The sequence below is a fragment of the Silene latifolia genome, chromosome X (genome assembly GCF_048544455.1).
Source record: "Silene latifolia isolate original U9 population chromosome X, ASM4854445v1, whole genome shotgun sequence".
In the NCBI taxonomy this organism is placed as follows: domain Eukaryota; kingdom Viridiplantae; phylum Streptophyta; class Magnoliopsida; order Caryophyllales; family Caryophyllaceae; genus Silene; species Silene latifolia.
Genome location: NC_133537.1, coordinates 239,560,238 through 239,584,382, shown reverse-complemented (window position 1 = coordinate 239,584,382; position 24,145 = coordinate 239,560,238).

The following is a 24,145-nucleotide window of genomic DNA, read 5'->3' as shown; positions in this document are numbered from 1 at the left end:
TGTATCATGTGGGAGATTGTTCAGAGATGTACCTATGATAGTTGGGCAAGTTGATCTACCTGTAGACTTGCTAGAGTTTTCTTTTGACGGTTTTGAGATGATAGTCGGGATGGATTGGTTAGGAAAGTATAAAGCTAAGATAGACTGTCATCAAAAGAAAGTGTCTTTAAGAGGTCCTAAGGGTGTTAGTGTGTCTTATCGTGGGTTTCTAGTCAAACCCAAAGTTAAGTTGATTGCAGTTGTCACCTTGAAGTCTTATCCGAGGAAGGGATGTCCTTTGATCTTGTGCCATGTGAGAGATGACCGGATAGAGAGTCCGACGGTTGATGCGATACCGGTGGTGGGGAGTTTGCCGATGTTTTTCCGACGAGATTAGGTTGCCATCAAAGAGGAGATAGATTTCACCGTTGAGTTGAAACCAGGGACGGGGCCAATCTCTAAGGCACCGTACCGTATGGGTCCTAAGGATATGGAGGAGCTTAGGAAGCAGTTGGATGATTTGATAGAGAAGGGATACATTAGACCAAGTGTATCGCCGTGGGGAGCACCAATTCTTTTCGTGAAGAAGAAAGATGGGAGTTTGAGGTTATGCATAGATTACGGGAGGCAACCGAGTGACGATAAAGAACAAGTATCCTTTGCTAAGGATAGATGACTGTTTGATCGATTGAGTGGTGCATCGGTCTTTTCCAAGATTGATTTGAGGTCGGGGTACCATCGGTGAAGATTAGAGAGGTGGACATACCAAAGACAGCTTTCACGTCGAGGTATGGCAATTATGAGTATGTGGTGATGCCGTTTGGGTTGTCTAATGCACCCGCAGTGTTTATGGATTTGATGAATAGAATCTTCAGACAGTTCTTGGACCAGTTTGTAGTGGTATTTATCGATGACATCTTAGTCTACTCTAAGACTAAGGAGGAGCATGAGGAGCATCTGAGGATCGTGTTGCAAACTTTGAGGGATTATGAGTTGTATGCTAAGTTGTCCAAGTGTGAGTTACGTTAGAGAAAGTTGCTTTTAAGGGCATGTGATCTCTAAAGATGGGGTAGTTGTGGATCCGGCGAAGATAGAAGCGATGACAAAGTGGGAAGCACCAAAGAATGTTGCGAGGTTAGGAGTTTCTTGGGTTTAGCCGGATACTACGAGACGGTTCGTGAAAGATTTCTCCAAGATAGCTAGACCTATGACAGCGTTGATGAGGAAAGAGAACGGGTTTCGTTGGGATGAGAGTTGTGAGACGGCGTTCCAAACATTAAAGGAGCGTTTGACCACGGCTCTGTCTTAGCATTAATACGAAGGGACCGAGAACTTTGAGGTTTATACAGATGCCTCGAAGAATGGGCTGGGATGTGTGTTGATGCAGAATGGTAAAGTGATTGCCTATGCTTCTAGGCAATTGAAGCCTTATGAGGAGAACTACCCTACTCATGATCTGGAGTTGGGGGCTATGGTGTTTGCTCTCAAGATTTGGAGACATTACCTTTATGGAGCGACCTTTAAGGTATTTTTCGATCACAAGAGTCTCAAGTACATCTTCACTCAAAAGGAGTTGAACATGAGACAGAGGAGGTGGATGGAGCCGATTGGCGATTATGACATGGAAATCATCTACCATGAAGGGAAGGCCAATGTTGTAGGCGATGCTTTGAGTAGGAAGAGTGTACATTCTCTGTATACAGCTCTATCTTTGATGAGGCCGAGAGATGAGGTAGCGAGCTTTAGGATACATATGATGCGAAAGGAGATGCCATGGGTGATATGACAAGACTGACTTGAGTTTTATGATGATATTCGAGGTAAGCGGGCGTTGGACCCTAAGATAGTGGAGTGGAGAGTCGGAGTAGAGAAAGGGACAAGTGTCCGGTTTTCTATTCATACTGATGGTAGTTTGAGGTTTAATGGTAGGTGGTGTGTTCCTAATGATGAGGAGTTGAAAAAGACTATCATGACAGAGGCACACTGCACACCATACTCGATACATCCAGGTGGTGACAAGCTATACAAGGATTTGAAGAAAACGTTTTGGTGGCCTGGGATGAAGAAAGAGACAATTGAGTTTGTGTCCGTTGTTTGACATGCCAGAGAGTTAAAGGGGAACAGCGGCGACCACAAGGTAAGATTCAGTCTTTAGAGGTACCCGAGTGGAAGTGGGAATCCATTTCCATGGATTTCATTGTGGGTTTGCCAAAGAGTCAACAAGGTAACAACATGATTTGGGTAATAGTGGATCGATGACCAAGTCAGCTCACTTTGTTCCAATGAAAGATACATGGACTAAGGCACAATCGGCTATGGCCTATCGAAAGAACGTGCTTAAGTTACATGGAGTCCCTAAGGACATAGTGTCCGACAGAGATGCGAGGTTTATATCGAGGTTTTGGAAGGAGTTGCGGGAATCGTTGGGAACAACTTTGAAGATGAGTACGACATTTCATCCTGCGAGGCAGACGGGGCAGATCGGTGAGAGAACACTCAAGACTCTTGAGGATATGTTGCGAGCTTGTGTGATGGATTTTGGTGGTAGGCGGGAGCGAGAGGTTGGACTTGATAGAATTTTCTTACAATAACGGACTATCACACTAGTATTGGTATGGCACCGTTTGAGGCTTTGTATGGGAGAAGATGTAGGAGTCCAATCTGTTGGGACGATAGTCTTTGAGGCAAAGTGGTTTTAGGACCGAGAGATGGTGCATGAGATGATGGAGCAGTTAAGATGATCGGGGAACGGATGAGAGCAAATCGGGATCGACAAAAGAGTTATGCGGATCTACATCGCGGGATATAGAGTTTCGAGTTGGGGATAAGGTTCTTCTGAAAGTGTCTCCTATGCGTGGGGTTATGAGATTTGGGAAGAAAGGCAAGCTAAGTCAGAAGTTTATAGGGCCGTATGAGATCTTAGAGCGGGTTGGGGAAGTTGCATATCGTCTGGCTTTACCAGCTGCATTAGAGAGAGTGCATAATGTGTTTCATGTATCGCAGCTGCGGAAGTATGTGAGTGACCCGTCACATGTGTTAGAGGCCGAGAACTTAGAGCTAGATGAGTCCTTATCATATCTTGAGGTGCCTAAACAGATTCTAGACCGAAAGGTTAGAAAGACTAGGAGTGGTGACACAGTTCTGCTCAAGATCCTTTGGTCTAACCACGAGACCGAGGAAGCTACATGGGAGCCAGATGAGGCTATGAAAGAGCGTTACCCTTTCCGTTTTGATCAGGTATGTATGGTTACGGGGACGTAACCTTGTTTCTTTTAGGGGGATAGGAGATGATCGCGAACATTTTTTAAGAGTTTTATACCCCTTTTATATGTTGTGTCGGGATGTTTGTCGGGATGAGTTGGGTTAGTAACATGTTTTATGTTGAATTTTGTTTGATTGTTGAGTCGGGAATGTTATGGGAGTACCTTTGTTTAGTAGTGGTTTGAACTTCGGGGACGAAGTTCCTTTTAAGGAGGGAAGATTGTAATACTCCGTATTTATAAGTCTTGGGGTACTCTATCGAGTAGGCCTTACTCTGTCGAGTAAGGGTATGTTGCATTTTAGAAACGTTTCTGACCTGGTGGGTACTCGATCGAGTAGCTGGGGCACTCGATCGAGTAAGGGGGTACTCGATCGAGTACCTCGGGTACTCGATCGAGTAGCCGGTTTTACGGGGAGTTTTCTCGGGTTTTGTTAATTATGCGATTAAGGTATATAAGCTTTGTTGTCATTATTCTAAATCACTTTTGCAAAACCTAAATTACTGTTTAAGAGAGAAAGCAAGCAAGTTCTTCATCCTAATCGTATTATTAGCAATACCCGGAGTTTGGAAGGTCAGTTCTTAGCGTTGATTATACCGTTGAGTTCCTTGCGTCGAGGGTAAGATCTATGTACCCTTTTTATTGTCTTTCCTTTGATTTGGTTAAACCCTAATTTAGAGATTTGGGGGTTTATGTGTAGTATGTGATTTGGTAGCCTTTATATGTTGTATGATAGGAGGAGGGTTCATAGAGGAAGCTTTTGATTCAAAGCGGTGAGAGACCGTCTGATTGTGTGCTTACCAGGTAGGATTTCCTACTCAGTATTAGTCCCATAATGGGATATTGGTTGATGTGTTGTGTTTGGTTGGTTGATATAGTAATTGTATTGTGATTGTGGTTGTGATCGTTGTCTATGGTTCGCGAGGCGTGGCCTCGGCTGAGTGGGGTCACTTGCGGGAGTGGCTTCACGCCCTAGTTTCGCCTTCTGTGGAACCCGCCACAGAAGGGATGTGCACATTAATGGACAGGGTTATCGCTCACTATGTGGAGCGGGGATTTGGTGGGTACGGTGCGGTCCCCCACTTTGGTAGGGCTGGTCCAAAGGACGTCGGTGATTGAGATGATTGGATTTGGCGTGATTGTGTGTGTGTGATTAAGTCATCTGTTTATCTTATTGTTAGTATATATTGAATTGTGTGATTAGTACTGACCCCGGTGTTGTTTTGTAAACTGCGGTGATCCATTCGGGGATGGTGAGCGAGATATTGAGCGGTATTGAGATGAGTACTGGGATAGCTGGGATTGCCACGACATGATGATAGGAGTCTTCCGCTGTAGCTTATTAGTTATTTACATTTCAGTTAGAACAGTCAGTTTGAGAACATGTATCGTACTTTTGGTTGTGTTTTGAGAATTGTAACTCTTCGCTAAGTATTTATAATTAAACGTTGTTTCTTCATTGTTATTTGATTATCATTGCCTCGGGTAACCGAGATGGTAATGTCTTCATACCTGAGTGGTCCTGGTAAGGCACTTGGAGTATGGGGGTGTTACAGAGGCGGTCTTCCTGAGACCGGCTCACAAGAGATCTAGTAGTTGTAGGTGGTCTAGAAGAAGTGATGAAGTTAAGGTTTCCATCCGAACCTATCCCAAAATGAAGTTCTCTAGTAGTGTCGAAATCATTGTTGGAGCAAACGTCGTCAAAAACATTGTGGCAAGACTCAATGGTTATCGGCGTAGTAGCGTTTGATGGATTCATTGTAATGAACTACAAGTATGGAGGAAAAGGAAATATTAACATTTGTCTTTTTAAAACATACTTGTAAATATTTCAACAAGATATGAATACATTTATATAGTGACCTATACCCAATTATTATAAATGATTCCAAGATCCAAATTCATATCAACTTAGGGCACGGTGTGCCGAAATACCCTTCATTAACATAATTTGGTGGATTAACCTTTTAATCGATTCTACTTTTAGAACTCTTGGTCGATAAAATTACATTAACATTTATCTCTAGCCCGAAACACATCCGGAAATCGTCGTGAATACTTTCGTTGAGTTCAACCCAAATTTCGAATAAATGTGTCCATGATCCAAACTCATATCAACTTAGGTCACGGTGTGCCGAAATATCCTTTATTAACATAAATTTGGTGGATAGACATTTATCACCCACTTCTCCTACGTAACAAGGTTTGTACCCCGGTGTGGCCGAGTACACTCCCTCACGAAATAGGTTTTCATGGTTTCTACTTTTTGGTAAGGCTATGTCTCAATTGTTTATTTTTAGCGAGAGGTCATGTCAATTTATTATCTATCACGTTTTAAGTGAACTAAAGCGGTGAACTACGATAATTGTAATTGACACGGTCGATATACTCGATTAAAATGATAATGCATGTTTTAGTTATGACGATTTAGCGATGCATGCGACATATAAATAAAATGCAAAGCATAAAAATAAAATCCTAGTATGGCCTTCCTAAAATAGTAAATCTAATAAACTAATACAAATTCGGAAACCAACTCCATTGGTCCCTTGAACTTCGGTTTTGGCACGCATCTCGAGGTAACACCGTCTTTAATGGATCGCCTTCTTAAGTGGCACCGTCTTCAAGGATCTCCGGAATAAATAAATTACATAACAAATTACATAATTTCCTATTATACATTTGTAATTAAAATAAAATAAATCTATTAAATTACAAAATGGTGATACGAGATCACAATAAATTACAACCGAATCGATATTCCCATACATTTCGGGTAATATCAATTAAAAACTAAGGCCTTACTAAGTAAAATTACATAATTCAAAAATTACATAAAATAAAATTATGACAATCATAAATAAAATGCAGCATTATAATATGTATGAACATGCCCAATTTTATGCTAAATCGCCTTTAAGGAGCCAATATCGTATATTAATCGGTTTTTATGGATTTGCGAGATTCAACCTTTTAAAATCACAATAAATTACATAAAATCATATTTATGTATTAGTTAATTACCCTTACCATCTTAGGACTCAAAATTAGTCTTCACTAACATATTAACTATAATTAACTTATATTTCTTAATATTGTTCATAAAAGGACTTAAAATTACAATAAAAATGCCATAAACTTCAAATAAATCATAAAAATTTCAAATAAATTCAAAATTTGAAATTTAAACTCATGAACATTCTGGAAAAATATCATGATACTCATAATGTTCAAAAAACATAGGTTAAAATTTCGAAAATTATCGAGAAAAACAATGTTGCGGTTTACCGGATTTATCAATTATAACCATAAAAATAAGAGAAAAATTATATTGATCAACTTTTCAATTTTAGATCTGAAATATATGATAAAATGAAACATGTGACATTTTTCTTTAGTAATGAAGTTTGTTTTAGCAATTTATACTAATTAAAGTCACTATTTATGTTATTTTTCATCAAAAATTCATAAATCATGCATAAAGACTTCAATATAGCCAAATATTTTACACACATCTTGTAAAATTTCATGTGACAACATACTAAATTTCAATGACCAGATTCAAAATATTACTCATATTAACCTATTTTTCCATGTAAATTCGATTTTATCATGAAAAATCCATATTTCGAGCATAAGAACTCATAAAATTATGAAAATTTACAGGTTATCAAAATATAATATATGTGAAAACATATCCAAAAACCACTGGAAAAATAGAAGTTTAGCTAATTTTAGTCCAAAAATGACATTTTTATCATAAAATCACATTTTAATGCCATTATAATATAAAATGAACAATAAAAATCCATAAATTAACAAAAATATCCTAAATACATTTTAGGACCAGAAACTTTAACATGCATAATAAATTTCGTGATATATCATAATAAACACAAATTTATAAGTTTTGTTTGTTAATCGTATAACTCGGAAAAACTATAACCGATTTGCATGCAAACAACCTAAGGCTCTTGATACCGCTTGTTAGGTATCTATATCTTATTATACAACATATTCTTATATGTTACAATTTAATTTAGTCATAAAATAAATTTAGATCTTATGCATGCAAACATAAATAAATATAGAGAAGAAATCGTCATCCTTACATTGAGATTTCGGATCAAAGGGCACAAGTAAGATCTCCTTCTTACTTGTTCTTGAGCTCTTCTAATATGGATGAACAAAGATTCAAGGATAGAATCTCTCCCAAGGAATTATACCCAAGATAACCTCTTAAAAATTAATATTATTAATACTAGAACAATATTAATTTAACTAAAAATTGACCCAAAACTATTATTGGAACTCTTGTTTATTCGGCCAAGAGTAAGGAGGATTTTGGAGTTTTTATTTCTCTAGTTTTTCTTAGAGAGCATTTTCTATTTCTTACTCTAGAAATATTGTATATTGTATGAAGATGAATAATGAAAAACAACTCATTTGATTCTCATAGAGGGGGAAAACCGGTGGTGTGGGAAGGGTGCCCTATGCATGGGCTTGATTCTCTAACCAAGAATGTAGGCATGCAAGGCTAGGTGTTGGTTTCATAATTGTGTTTTCCACTTATAAATAATCAACACAATTTTAACTTAATACCCTCTCCATTTCGGTATACACATATAAAATGGATGTGTCCATTTTATTTGTGATTTTTGTCAATATGTCACATGTGACACATTACATGACATCTTATAATTGAAATGTAGTTTTAACAATTAAAAATCAACATATTAATAAAATATGTCATTTATAAAAATAACATAGTAATTCACAATTACTTGTACCAAAATGGTTTACCAATTTATAAATTTACAACATCTTGTATTTATAATAAATTATTCATTCAGTTTCAATTGTTTCCGTAAACAATAATTTCATCTAAGCAATAAAACAATTCGATTAGTTAGACCGTATCAAATTACAATGAGACACGTAAATATTACTTCCAAAATCGTCCGTCAATTTTAAGTAATTTAATTCACCCGTATCGACATGCGATCAATTAAATAATCAATTAAGAGTGTTATCCTTTAGGTATGACCTAAGGGGATCAACTGATCACCACCGTCGCACGACAGTAATGTCAAACTCTAGTCAGCCAATCATTACCGATATGTGTGGACCAGTTGACAATAAAATATTACTTCCCACATGTATTCTTAAAATGAGATTTAAACATGTGATCATCATGATCGACAGTTGTGATCGCATTATTGTCGGAGGACACATATTCCAACAGTCATACGAGGTAGTTTACTACTCGCCACACTAGTAATCCTTATAAAATTATTGTCAACAATTACCTCAGATTGGTCAGGAGGTCTACCACTCCTAATGTCAAAATAGGGGGCAAAAGAATATATTACCTCTACCGTGCTAAGAGTATTCACTGATTTATATACCTTCTCGTTCCCCTCTTTGATAGGCTCTATCCCATATATTTCAGCCTCTAAAACATCCAGCTCAGCTTTCCAAATGGGAGATTCACATGTACATGTCTAAAACATATCAAAGCATCTGAAGGGTCCTTAGTGGAGGGCCCTGGTGCAGAATATTCATCAATATCATCTTCAACATCAGAAACATCAAAATATGCATTCTGCACAGTTGTATTAAAATGAACCTCAATAGACTCAAAATTAGAATCAAATTCAACAACCGAAGGGGGAGTATGCAAAGAAAGAGTCATCATATCATCACATGAGTCCCATTTGACCTCAAGATCTTCGAATCGCGCATCCTCACTCTCCATATCCCAAGACTCATCACAAAAGGGGTCCTCTAGGGGGTCCGTCAAGTCTTCCTCATGTGATTCACTGTTTGTAAAATTGTTATAGAGGGGTTATAGATTATTCTCAAAGAAGGGGTTATCAACTGAGCATATGGTCTCATCCTCTATGTTCCCTCGATATCCTTTGTGTTCTTATAAATTGGTTCTATAGTCTCACCCACTCCCTCATCCATGTCTGACTGAAATGAAAAGTCGATTTAATCCATTCAAGAGTAAGTCATTCAAAGAAACAAAGGACATCTTCAATATTCTTACCACCATAATCTCCCTTACCTATGTAGTCAATATAGGCTTGGGTTTGTTTGTTCATACCTCTTATGATGGTAAGGCACACAGAAAGCCGTGGGAGTGTGCGTTCGCAGTTATGAGAACGAATCCAATCATTCCATCTAAGCATGTAATCGTGGAAGTTTTCATCTTCACCCTGTGGAAACTAGATGGAAATCATTAGAACGGTCTCAAGGAACTGATGTTCCTTGAGACAAAAGACAAACTAAATAAAGACAAACAGAAAATAGTTGCCTCCCCGGCAACGACGCCAAATTTGATAAGGCTAAAGTCGTATCACCTATATTAAAGTAATCCTAACTCAATACTAACAAATAACTAGTGATAAGAAGGGTATCGTGTCCACAGGGAGGCGGTAATTATCTAGTTTGCTAATGATTAAGTTTATCTTAAAGATAACGGTTTTCTTGAAGGAATTGATTAGTTTGCTAAAACTAATTGCAAAATAAATAAATAACGAGTTCAATAAGATTAAAAGGTCTAGGAATCGAGTTTACTAGGTCAGTTATCCGGGGGTGAGATTTAAGTAATTAACAGAGCAATTGAGCTGTTTAAGGTCATATGATCGGTCGATTCTAATCTACCCTTTAGATATAAACATAACATGCGGTCATTATCATTAAGTTAGTCTATTCACTTATCGCAGCCTATATTACTCTTAACCCGGTCGATGATAATCCTAATTTGTAATATTAATTAATCAACTCTGATCAGTAATTAATCAATTAGATTCAAAGCCATAACTGAACAACAACCAAAAGCAATTTAAAAGTTAATGTATTAGTTAGCTCCTTCAAACATGATCCTATATCCCCTTTACCCAAGATTAGGAGTTTAGCTACACATACTAGTAATAACAACAACAATAATATTGAAGGCAAACATAATTGAAAGCATAAAAAAGATGAACAACGAATTAATTCTGTAAACTAGAAATTTAATTAACAATAACTAAGGAAAGATTAATGAATACCGTAATTAAAGTATGTAGATCCGGAAGCAATGCGTAAATAAACTAAGTCTAAAGTACTCTAAGAGTTTTTAATGTAAAAGAGGCGTAAAACAAAAATATGGCACGAGTTTAATATTTATTCAAAACCTAAAAGGAATTTAGGAAATTGCGCGGAAAGACTTCAGCACGTAGGATACTCGATCTAGTGCAAGTGCGCTCGCTCTAGTACACATTGCACACTCGATCAAGTGCTGGAATACGCGATCGAGGAACCTCAGAATTCAACTTCTTTTCATGTTTTCTCCTTTTCTTTCCTTTCATTCTTCTTGATTCATGTGCCATCCTTCTTATACTCCGTCTTGCCGAATTCGCGGTGCTCATTATCAACCATTTGTTCCTCGAATGTATCCAATCTGCATTAAAACAACAAAAGACATAAGTATCGATATTGTAGCAATAACGGCGTATAAATGACATATATAAGCACAAAACCGTCTCAAAAATAACTAAAGGGAGGCATAAATGTGTATATAATTATGACTCATCAAACTCCCACAAACCATCTCTTTGCTTGTCCTTAAGCAAAGTATCACACAATACAAAAGACATACAAATGGTGAATAACGATCAGACACAAAGATTGCAACTCCTTCCGGAACTTAGATATAAACCTTGAATAACGATCAGACACAATACCTTTAGGCACACCATGAAGCTTCACCATATATTTGATATAAGACTTAGCCAACTCCGCCTTAATCCACGTATATTTCATTGGAATTAAGTGTGCTGACTTAGTTAATCTATCCACAATCACCCATATCATATTATTCCCTTTTTGAGTCTTTGGCAAGCCAAGAATAAAACCCATGGAAATGCTCTCTAATTTCCATTCTGGCACATCTAAAGATTGAACTTTACCTTGTGCTCTCTTGTGCTCTCCCTTCATCCTTTGACATACTAAGCAGCTTGCAACAAACTCAGCTACCTCCTTCTTCATCTTTGGCCGCCAAAAAGTCTTCTTCAAATCTTTATACAATTTGTCTCCTCCAGGATGAACAGAATAAGGTGTAGAATGAGCTTCAGTTAGGATCTTCCTTTTCAATTCATCATTATCAGGTACACACCATCTTCCAGCAAATCTAAGATTGTCATCAGAATGAATCTCAAACTTGGAAAAACCTTTAATGCTCACTGCACTACTCACGGCCGTGCGCCACTTCACCACCCTAGGATCATATTTTTACTTCTCCCTAATCTCAGCATATAACTCGGGCTCTACGGTCAAATCCCCAATTGAATCACCCTTTCAAATCATGCAAATGCCCATTTTATTCACCTTTTCATGCAACTTCACCCTTGACATAGCAGTGCATAAGGCATGGACAGACTTCCTACTTAGTGCATATGCCACTACATTCGCGTTACCTTCGTAATATACTATCTCCATGTCGTAGTCTCCAGATTCGGCATTGGTTAGAGCTAGGAAACTTGACTCTGGGATAAAGGACGACGGAGGAAAATCAAATTTTCTCGGGAAATCTTGGGGAATGATGAGGTCTTGAAAGGTCGGATCTGCCTGCCTTGAAGACACAAAATATCTTGGCATCTCACGATGGTTGAACAGCTGTAGGAACTTTGGGCCTGACAATCCTTTAATTACAGAGAAGTAAAACAAAGTATAAGTTGTAAAAAGCCATAATTTAAGTGAACGGAAATTATTTATGAGAAATGAAAGGCTACTTTGTATATTTCCTTTGAGCGTGTGAGTCGCTTGAATAAGTTTAATTTGACACTTGAACACCATGGTGAGAAGGACTACCATTACGTATGTGAAACTGTGGCAACGCTATGGCAGTAGCGACAGCCGTTCTCAATATTGCTGGGATGGGTTTGGAAAAGAGCCGTTGAATGTCATTGATGTTCATTTTCACCCTTTTATGCCACGAGTTATTCACATACCATAAGTACGGGAGGACGACAAAGAATTGAACAAGGCCCAGTTGGTGAGCGACGAATTCGGGCTTGTACACTTCTACACCATACTCAGTGGTAATAAAGGAGGAGCAAGTCAAATCCCTAGGACACGGAAAACATTCTCAAACTTCCTTGGTAGGATCATCAAGAATAAGGAATGTCCATGAATTTCATCCATTGAGGCAAGTACAACTTAAATAAAGAGGTTGGAGAGTTTGATATTTGATTTTCTAGAATATAACATTGGGTGACTGCATATAAATAGTTCTTTTAAGAAAGAAAGGAGTAAACAATATTGTCTACAGATTTAGACAAAGTTACATCAGTCACGTTAATGGAAAATTCTGTGTAACTATGACGCTCAGGGTAGGGGGATCCCCTTAAGAAGTTTTTAATGTCAACAACGCTATGATAAGGGTAGTAACTAGTAAAGCATCACCCAATAAGAAAAAAATTCAAACATGGCCACTTACACCACAAAAAGAAGTTAGGCCTGGATCTTTTTTACCATCAGGATCTTTTCGAGCGACCTCATAAACACTGCGAAGCATTCTATAAAAATAACTTGAAACTAAAGGCGCCAAACGTATGGGACCCATGCATACTAAAATTTCAGCGGCAAGTGGAATAAAACCACGAACGCATCCACCATTATTTGGCACATGGACCCTAGAGAACAGATAAGCGAGGAAGATGACTTCTTCGTGCTCAACGAGGTCACCGTGGAATTTACGCTTGACCTCATAAAAACCCTTTTAGAATTATCAAAATATTTATCCCAAAATTGATATGCTTGACCTTCTTACCATCGTTAGAAAGGTTACCCTTGTCCAAAGAGAAATAGTTCTCTAAAGTACCAACTGGAGAGAGACCAGTCAAATACCAGATATCGGCCAAAGTAATGGTCATAGCGCCATGAAGCAAGAAAAAGCAATTCAGCGCTGGATTCCATAATGACACAATCACTGAACAAATAATGCTTTAAAAAGGAAGAATGATCTTCCTTTGGTCATCATTTAAAAAATGGTTTCAACGAAGAAACTAATCTCAAACAAAAGGAAAATCTTTGAGAATGACACAAAATAACAAGGAATGTTTTAATCCTTTATTCTCATTAGGATGTGATGAATCCTTTATGATCCTGCAAATTTTCTCCAAATTAAAGTGCAAGAGTTTAGTAGTATGCACCTGATTTTGTAGAGCCTGGCAAGCTTGGATTTTAATTTGAGATTTTTGGCACACAAGCATAAGTCAGCAAAGCGCTTAGCTCGAAAAGACAATTCACCATCCAAAGGTTATGTATCAAAGAACCTCTGAACGCTGGGGGTATTTGTCATCGCTCAATTAATTAGTTAGGGTACTAAATTTATTATTTTAATGGTGTGTTGGTCAATTACTTAACGATTAAGTATTTGGGCCTATATGACGTAGTCCATCCATATATGAGAAGAACAGAAGCCCAAGAAGCGAACATTGGACTAGGAGAAATCTTCAAGCGGTCGGGAGCAGATTCTAGATAACACAAGTGGTTATTCAACCGCTCCCCACTAAGGAGTAGTTATAAGAAGCCGGTGAAGAATTCAATATAAAGGAGGCATTTTCTCGAGTAAAGGACACACAACTAAAACAATAACTACTACAACTTAGTCTATCTTTAGAACTTTAGATTTAGTCTTAGATTAGATTAGCACTAGCATTAGATATATCCTTTAATTTATAATTTAGCATCCACGAGTACTATTTTGAAGACTATAGTTGATGTTGTGTTATTGCTTTTTCTTGATATATAAGTATCTTTGAAGATTCATGTATTTAAGTTTGAGAATTATATCATTCATCCTTGAGCACTAAATTATATATGTAATTAAGTTAGATCACCCATCTAAAATCGTGGCCCGGATCCTTTAAATTAAGGGTAGATCACAAAGTGTAGACTTACTTGTAATTAACAACTTGTGACTTACTAATAACTAAATGAACCACGATTTCAGCTACTGATTATTTGGTCATCAAAGTATAGACTATTTGTTATAACACACTTGGTTGATGATGCCAAGTTTCATTGTCATTTAATTGTTTGCCTCTTAATTAAATTGTTTAGCAAATTGAAGCATCCAATAATTGTTCAAAGAAGCCCAAAGATGATCAAGATGAAATACAAGTCAAGAAAAGCCATTGCCTAAAATGAATGTTGTAAACGAGGTAGTTAAATATATCCTCTTTTAAGCATAAGTGATTGTAAAATCATGCAACAGTTCTTGTGACTGTTGCACCATGGTTTCTGATACTACCGTATTGTGAATTTTCGGAAAATTCACAAGTGTTCAAAATCCTTTCAAAAGCAATATTCTAAAAGGTTATAAATTTGAAAAACAAAGTTTTGAAATAATTTCAGAAATGAAAAAGCTCAAATTGAACAATTCAACTCCTCTTTAATTGTGCATCTTACTTTTACATAAATGGAAAGTTGAAGGAGTCAAGTACTAATGCTTTTTACTATTTGTGGTAAGTTGTCACTTGTCGAGTGTGTTGGGGTTTTAAAACCTGAAAAGAGCTAAAGCAATCTGATTTTTGTGTGCTTAAGCAACACCTAATACTTACAATCAATTTAGGCTACTTAATTTATTAATAATTATATTATCTAAGATACCCACCTTAGGTCATCTCTTTCACTATAAATAAGGAGCCTTAGACATAATTTATTGTTAAGAGTATTAAGAGCATTCATTGTAAAACACTTTGCAAATCTTTTCAGCATTTAAAGTTTTGTTCTTCAATCATTTGCAAAACCGTTTTTTTTTTGTTTTCAAAAGTCTTCATTTGTTTTTCAAAGCTACAAATTCTCCAAGTATCAGTCCACTTCACGTTGCATAAAGAGTATGTTCAATGATTCTCGTGTTTAGGTCTTAATTGTACTCTCCACGTTCTTAAGTGAACCACTGAGATTCTGACTCTGTAAACCTATGAGATAGAACTTAATTCTTGAAGCGGAGTAGCTTTAAGCAAGGGAAAGTCTTGAAGCGGAGTAGCTTCAAGAAATTGCAACTGGGGTTGGTTGGCGAGTTATTTTCATTGTAGTGGTTTTTGAGTAAATTTCTAAAAAAGCAATAAAATTACGGTTAGACTTAGGCTCATGAGTAGGAGCTGAACCAATTTTTTAAACATCGTCTTGTTTGTTTATTTAATTTTACGTTCTCTTATCATTGCTATTTTATTTATCAATCTCGCTGCCAGTGCTGTGCAACAATCATCCATACTGTTGCATAGACCTTTCGTACCGCTTGTGAACTTACAATCCATTAAGTTTCTCAAGTTTGTACTCAATAACTCTTACTTGTGTTAGCCTCTAACCAAGTAAAGAAGAAAATTTTTAAAAGGTACACCAAATTCAACCTCTCCTGCTCTAACGTGTTTATCGTCTTAACTATACAATTAGTATCAGAGCCTCTTGCTCTTTATATTGGTTAAAACCAAAGAGTTAATCCCATAGTTATGGACGATACAAAACACACTAAGTATCCCAACTTTAAGGGAGAGAACTATGCCTGGTGGAAACACCGCATGGAGCACTATGTCAAGAGTGCGGACTATGAATGTTGGATAAACATTTAAAAGGGTCCACTTGCTATTTCGGTGACTAATGCTGATGACACTAGTACCTCTAAAAGCGAGGACAAGTATGTTAAGGCCGATGATAGGAAAGTCGAAAAAAACTCTACGGCCATGTCCATCCGTCAATATGGCATTGGTGAACAAGAGATTAGCCGGATATCCGGATGTAACTCGGCCAAGGAAATTTGGGACACCCTAAGCATTGCTTATGAGGGAACGTCACAAGTCAAAAAGTACCATGTTGATCTTCTCATGCAATAATATGAGATGTTCAACATGGGAAGAGATGAGTCAATTAATAGTTTGTCTTCACGTTTCTCTAGTATTGTTAATGACCTCAAGAGTCTAGGTAGAAATTTTGAATCCGAGGATTTAGTTCGTAAAATCCTTTGTAGCTTAAGTGGAAAGTGGCAACCGAAGGTTGCGACTATTGAGGAAGCTAAAGACCTTTCATTGCTTTCCCTTAATGAACTTATGGGCTCACTCATGGCTCATGAGTTAACTCTCATGAAGCTCTCTAGTGAAAGCTCTAAAGGGAAAGGACTCGCTCTTAATGCTCTCTCAAGCGATGAGGAGGATGAAGATGATGAGTATGTAATATTCACTAAGAACATTGTTGGCATGATTAATGGTCGTAACTCTCAAAGGTTCTATAACAAGACTAGCAAACGACGCTTTCCCAAAAAGAGGTCTAGTTCCACCGTTGGTTGCTTCAAATGTGGTGACAAGGGTCACCAAGTCAAAGAATGGCCAAAGTGATGTCAACCATTTGTATGAACCACCGCAATAAGGCTAAGAAAGCACAATAAGAAAATGCGGAATCTTAGGAAATTTTGAAACATTTTTGTAGATACCTCATTTCTGCACCTCTCGCAAACCACCCGGTGATGATTGGGCCGCATGTCTGCTACGCGGAACGATTTGTGACAGTTCGTAAGTTTATCGTCAAGTGATTGCTCAAATATTAATGTCTACCTCTTAGTTGTCATCTACGTGCCGATACGGTCGTTTTGACAGTAATTAGAGTACATTTGGAGTCCGGGCCTAAAACCGTCTTCATTTTCTGATAACCGTTAAATCCCGAGTCAGAATGTTCTAGAATATTCCGGACATTTCTATTCCATATTTTTATAAATATTTCACAATCTTTATCCTTTGGTAAACAATTTCCCGTAATATTCACATAAGATATTAAGGAAAACCAAATTATTCCGTCCTACCATAACTTAAACACGGAAATCTTTCTTCCGCGAGGAAAACCACTTGGGAACAGACGCAGCAGTGTGCGCCTCTTCCAAGAGACGCATGGTCGCTGCGCCTCTTCCCAGGTCCTTTTCTGCGTAATTTTCGTATCTTTTTCATATCTTTCCGAGATTCACTTCCAAAGAGTCTCCGAAACCCTAATTCCTTCACGTGATTAGTATAAATAGGGGCCTTCACTCCTCATATTTCTCATGCGAGTGTCCGCCCTTCTCTTCTCCCTTTGCATTCTAGACCTTTCTTCTTACTTTTTGGCGTCTACGTGCTTGAACTTTCGACCACGTAAGCTCGGATCCTTCTGAGTACCAGCCTCGTTTGCATGACCGACCAATTTGACCAACTCCACAATCAATCAACTTAATTAATCTAATCGTTTTCCTCTTACGAGGGCACTTTCTTTACATTCGCGTCGAGCATCACTAATCGATATCTTAGTCCTTCTCGTTTCGTCAAACATGTAAGTCTGAGGGTGTATAATCTCTCTTTTATTATTGTTATTTACCTTTTGTATCACTAATGTAAGGTTTATGTCGAAAATACCAATTAAAACCGATTTATAAAGCCTTGTTTAAAACCTCTTTTTACGGGTTTCTAGTAGACAGACGTCGAGAAAAGACGCAGCAACTGCTGCGCCTCTTCGAAGGAGCGCAGTTCCTGCCGCGCCTCTTCGTGAGGCTGCCGCAGTTCCTGCTTCTTTTCTTCTTCCTCCGTCCTCTGTACGTTGTTTTATTTGTTTTCGTTTGTTTCTTGTCAATTCTTTGTTGCAAAACCATCATAATTTCACATGTATATTAATTATCATCTTTAACACGTTTTATTCCTCATAAATCCGACTTAAATCCCTTATAATCTCATATTTGCGGGTTTTCGTCATTAAACTCAATCCGGGTTGTAGAAATTCAATTTGTTCATATTGAGTTTCTGGAATTCGACCATTGATATATTTTCATTTGTCTATTGTCATATTCATCGCATGTTCGTCATTAATTTGTCATCAATCCATCTTGTTTAGTTTATTTCATTCACCCATGTCACTAATCAATCATTCTTTCATGTAAATAATCCATCTTAATTCCGTCTTATCCATGTTTATTGTTTTATGACCCCTTAATCATATGTAATTAATCCTATTAATCACTTTCATCCGATTAAATAATTTAATCAATCATTAAATTTACCAATGAGTATTAACAACACGCGATTCCGGCTTCACAGCCAGAATTCAGGTCAGGAACAGACGCAGCAACTGCTGCGCCTATTCCAAGAGACGCAGCTCTGTTGCGCCTGTTCCGGGTTGAATTCTGTCCCTGAACTCCGTTTTTGCCTTGACTTAGTTATTTAGCTTACGTATAATTGACTATTAATCATATTATCGCCTGCTGACCTGTTCGTTAATTTATTCTTTTATTCGTTTTCTCAAATTATCCGTTTTAAAGGTATTTTCGACATAAATCGCCTAATCCATTGTAATTATTGTAATTTTAATTGTTGTAATTTTCTATCGTTGTAATATTTATCGCATTTGTATGATTCATTTGTATGCTTTCACATGTAATTGAACATTAAATCCTACTTCGACCCAATTGTATGTTAAATTAATTGTCCACCGACTTAGTTAATTTTCACATGTTAGGATTAAAACGTTGGATGTTGCATTGCATGCATATAGCCGACAATATATCGAGTATGAATAATTTCCCTAATCATTAGTAGAGGCCGCTATCGAGGCGGGCGAGATTAGGTGTTCGATCAAAAGAGCTTCCTAATACGTACCCTCACCCCTTACTCCAGATCTCTGTGAACATCCGTGTTCATTGGCATCCACGAGAGTCATTCTAGACATAGAATGCTAAGGGTAACGATTGCTTAGTGTTCATGTCTTCACTTTGTGTCTTGACATGACACGAGGTATTCGAACGGTTCCAATTTCCCATAAAAATTGGTGGCGACTCCAACAAAAATGCAAACGCTTGTTCTCTTCCTCCCAAGCGCCCCGTGGGCCCCCCACGTCCACGCTTAGCGACTCACTGGGGATAATACACTTACGTGTAGCCAAGGGTGAAACTTGAACAAGGTTAGGGAATAATTTGTACAAGACAATTGTCGGTTTTCATAACTCGGTCTTCCTAGACCGTTTTATTCGGCCTTCCTAGGCCCAACCCAACCCATTCGACCAATCGTCCCGTCTAAACGATCCTAATTCTTATTTGGGCCTAAGGATGGATAGCGATTGACGTCATCCATACCATGATGCTTACTCTTGTTTGTATCAAGGACCTTCACTACTTGAGGAAATGGACTAGGAATCGGCCTTACTCTTGTTTGGTACGAGCCTCTCCACAGACTTCGGGTTTGATGGTTCGGTATGGCAACCCACCCTTTAAACCAAAACCCTTTTAAATGCACTCAGCATCCCGTTATAATGCTTGTATGAATGTTGGTATCTTACGTGATCACCATTTCTAAACAAAACCATGACGATTTTGCAAAAATCAAAACCTTCTTTTAATGAAAATTTCGAAAAAAGAGGCCATTGATTAGCGCAAAACCCAGTCAAAACTCTGTCCATTTGTCGAGTCAAAATTCGGGTCACAAGCCCATTTCAAAACCTCACTTCGAGTCCACTCCTACAACTACACTATAGTTGACTAGGATACACATTTTCAAAACCTTGTCTTTTCTTCAAAGCTCACTCAACACAAGTGGCACACACCCACTTCATGAGTTAAAACATTTCTTCTTTTAGTAAGTGTGTTAGAATGGTCGATCGTGTTTTGATTCGTCATCGATCTCTTATCCAGTTTTCAAGATGCCTGGATCCAGCAAAACAAACCTCCACCAACTTCAAGATGGTAATGATCGAATCCTAGCCGCGCTAGCCCGTATCCAAGATACCCAGGACCAAGTCCATGATCGCCTTGAGACCATCGAGGGACGGATCTATGCCGTAGAGGGAAGGTTGCCTCCCCATGAAAGTAAAGTAATAGGTGACTCCGCGGATGAATCCAGGGATGAAAATCCTCCCATAGGACTAACTGTAGCTGAGAAAAGACTCCAATACATAGAGGAGCAATTGATGTAGCTTAAAGGGGATGACATTTATAGGGCGAACAATCGCAATTACGAGGTCGTCGATGCCAAATTACCAACCAACTTCAATATGACGGATATCCCTAAATTCAAGGGGCACGAGAACCCTTTGAACCACATCCGTGTCTTCAAGGATTACATGTCTATCAAAGGCATCAAACCCGAGATGTTCTTAAGGATCTTTCCTTCATCTCTTGACACCATCCCGAAACAATGGTTCTACTCCTTAGAACACAAGAAGGTCGCTACTTGGGAAGATGCCGTAATCGAGTTTTCTAAACAATATGCGGATAATGCCGAGATCCAAGTTAACATGCGCACTCTAGAGGTTCTTACCCAGAATGACAAAGAAGGATTCACCGGCTTCCTAAGTAGGTGGAGGAAGACTAGTACCCAACTAGTTGAACGCTCGGATGAGGCTACCCTTGTGGAGAAGTTTATGGACAATCTCAAACCCATCTATGCTAATCATTTGAGATACCAAAATATCAAAACTTTCAAGGACTTAACCGTACTAGGGACAAGGATTGAAGATGACATCCGTAAAGGACTCTTGTCCAAAACGGTAGGTCGAGGATATCAAGGCTCAACAAGTCGTTCATACGGCTCCACTAGCAAGACAGATGAAGTTAACCTTCTCGAGCCATCCAAGAAAACTACTCCACCAAGGAAATTCACAAATCTTGGGGACACTTACTCCAACGCTCTAAAAAGGTTAATGAAGCAAGGCAAACTCCAACCCATTGGGCCTACTCCCGAACCCGAAAGGAAATCCAAATTCTGGGACGAGAACTCCTACTGTGAATACCATAAGGGCAAGGGGCACGACATAGAAAAATGCTACAAATTGAAAAATGTGCTTCAAGACATGATTGAAGATGGTCGATTGCCAATACCGCCGGGAGGTAAACCCAACAACACTCAGAATCCTCTTGGAGTTCTAGTGATTACAAGTGACGAATCTACCTTAGATTGCTCACACCTCATTTCTCCAATCGAAGATGAAATCCATGCAATCGAGAATGAAGGGTTCTATTCTACTATCTCTCCTACCATTTCCGATTTCATTACATGGGCAAGAAGTGTGGATAGACAAGTTTGGGAATTAGGAAATATGGTGACAACTTTACGCAATCCCAACACAACACCCAAAGAGCATATGTCACTGATCTTCTCTCAAAACGCTACTATGCAAGAAATAGTCGCCGTGGTAGATAAACTAGTCGACCAAATCATACGACTAGAGGATGAAATCATAAGAATGAGGAAACTAGCTACTATCAATGGGGTTTGGGCCGACGACGATAAAGACGAGTACCTCATTGAGAACTCTCTAGTCAAGGAAATAGTCCAAAACGGTGAAGACCAAGATGTGGATCACCTAACTCGTTCGGGTCGTCAATATCAAAGCACTACTCAAAATGGTCCAACCAACGTTGTCACACCAAATGATAACGAAGAGGACCCCACCGACCATTTGCTCAAGCAATTACAAAAGACAAAGGCTGATCTTTCAGTCTGGAAATTAATAGCGAGCTCATTCCCACATCGCCAAGCTTTACTGCAAGCTTTGGCCAAACTAAATGTAGCACATAACTCGACACCCGAAGATGTAGTCAACTTGGTCTTCTAAGAATCACCAAAGCTAAGTAATCCTATTACTTTCTCAGACGAAGATTTGCCACCTTTTGGCGCTAGTCACAATTTAGCTCTTTACATCACTGTAATTTGTCTAAAGAAAAATGTGCCAATGACCTTGGTAGACGATGGCTCCGCGGTCAACGTCATACCCCTCAAAACGGCATACAAATTAGGCATGAAAGAGTCGGATTGGACTCCTACCAATCAAGGTGTGCGTGCATATGAGGGTACACGACGAAAGGTGGTAGGACTTGTTAACCTAACCATAGCCACAGGGCCAATTGAACGAAAGGTTAACTTCCAAATAGTGGACATCGAAGCTTCCTTCAACATACTTCTAGGAAGACCTTGGATTCACGCTTCCAAAGCGGTAACATCCACCCTCCATCAAAAGAATAAGATCCCACTAAATGGCAAAGTAGTGACGATCACTTCATCACCCATCAAGGTAATAATCGAAAAGCAGTCAAACAATCAAGTCCTTGCAGATCCCGTATACGAACTTGGGGGCTTCCAAAGCATAAGTGTCATAGAAAGCGAATTGGCACCCTTATACTATGATCCCTACTCCAACTTGGTGGTCAACCACATGCTCAAAACCCAGGGATACTTCCCTGGAATGCCTTTGAACCCTACCCGAAGAAACACCTTCGCCCCATACAAGGAAGGCAACTAAAAAAGGATACCACTTGGACTAGGGTACAAACCCACCAAAGAAGAGGTTCTCGAAATGCTCGCTCAAGTCCAAAATCGTAAGCATATAGGAGTCCAAATGCGACCCTATCTCCCTACCCTAAATGGGTACTTTGTTAAGGAAGGAAGTCTAGAACTCTTTCACGGATTTCCCGAACCTTGGCATTATCTCGAGAGGAAGCTAGCCGGAATCGAGATCTTTCACGATTGCTACTTCATCCCTCCAGAAACGGTTCCTACCGTCAAAACCCGTCAAGCACCTTGCTTAGACGAAGAAGTTGTTAGCCTATTGTTTGGAGAAGATCGATTTGTTAGGGCCGCGCAGGATGAGATCATTACCATGATACTTCAAGACGATCGTTTCAACCCCACCGCGTTAATCACAGAAACCAACGCAAGTCAACAGAAAGGATTGAGAAAATCAATCAAATGGACCAACAATCAAGGAAGACTCTTCAAGCTCACCACTGGAGAAGGAGAGATGTTCAAAGGAGAACCGGAAGACGATGAGTTCGAGTCGGAGTCGAAGTCAGAGTCGGAGTCTAGAGAAGTCATTAGAGAGTCTCCTCCTGTCGTCATCCCCACTCCCTTTGTTTCTCTTAGCTTAGCCTCGAGTAGTCACACTAGTTCGGGAAATGTCCCAACCACTGTCCCTTTGCCGCCACTGACCATGGATCAGTTGGCTTCTTTGTTTCAACTTTACTCAAACTTTAATATGAATAAATCAGGTTCTGCTTACTCTTTGTGTTATCTTGAGTGCAATTCTGTTTATGATGATACTGAGGATGACCAAGACCCAGACTCGATCGAAATACCTCCCTACGTAGCCAAAGAAATACTACAGGAAGGGGAAGGGGGACCAGTAATAGAGGACACCGAACCCATCAATGTTGGAACCGAACTAGAACCTCAAGAACTTAGGATAGGGACTACCTTGAGCTCTACCGAAAGGGCCGATTTCATAGACCTCCTAAACGAATTCAAAGATGTTTTCGCTTGGTCCTACAAAGACATGCCAGGGATCGACATGGATATCGCCGAACATAGAATCCCAATTAAGCCAGGTTTTAAACCTGTAAAACAGAGGCTTCGACGAATGAGAACAGAATGGGCTCTCAAGATTAAGGAAGATGTTGACAAGCAATTCAAAGCCGGGTTCATCAAAGTTTCCGAGTATTCTGACTGGGTAGCCAACATAGTACCCGTACCCAAAAAGGATGGGAGAATCCGTGTTTGTGTTGATTTCAAGGACTTAAACAAAGCAAGTCCTAAAGATGACTTTCCTCTACCATATATCGACATATTGGTGGACAATACTGCAGACCACGCATTACTATCCTTCATGGATGGGTATGTAGGTTATAATCAAATTAAGATGGCCATAGAAGACTTGCATAAGACCGCCTTTGTCACTCAATGGGGAACCTATTGCTATACGGTCATGCCATTCGGATTGATCAACGTCGGAGCTACATATCAACGCACCGCAACTATACTCTTACATGACATGATGCACAAAGAAGTTGAGGTATACGTAGATGACATGATTGTCAAATCCAAAGATAGAGAAGGGCATATTGCGAACCTTCGCAAATT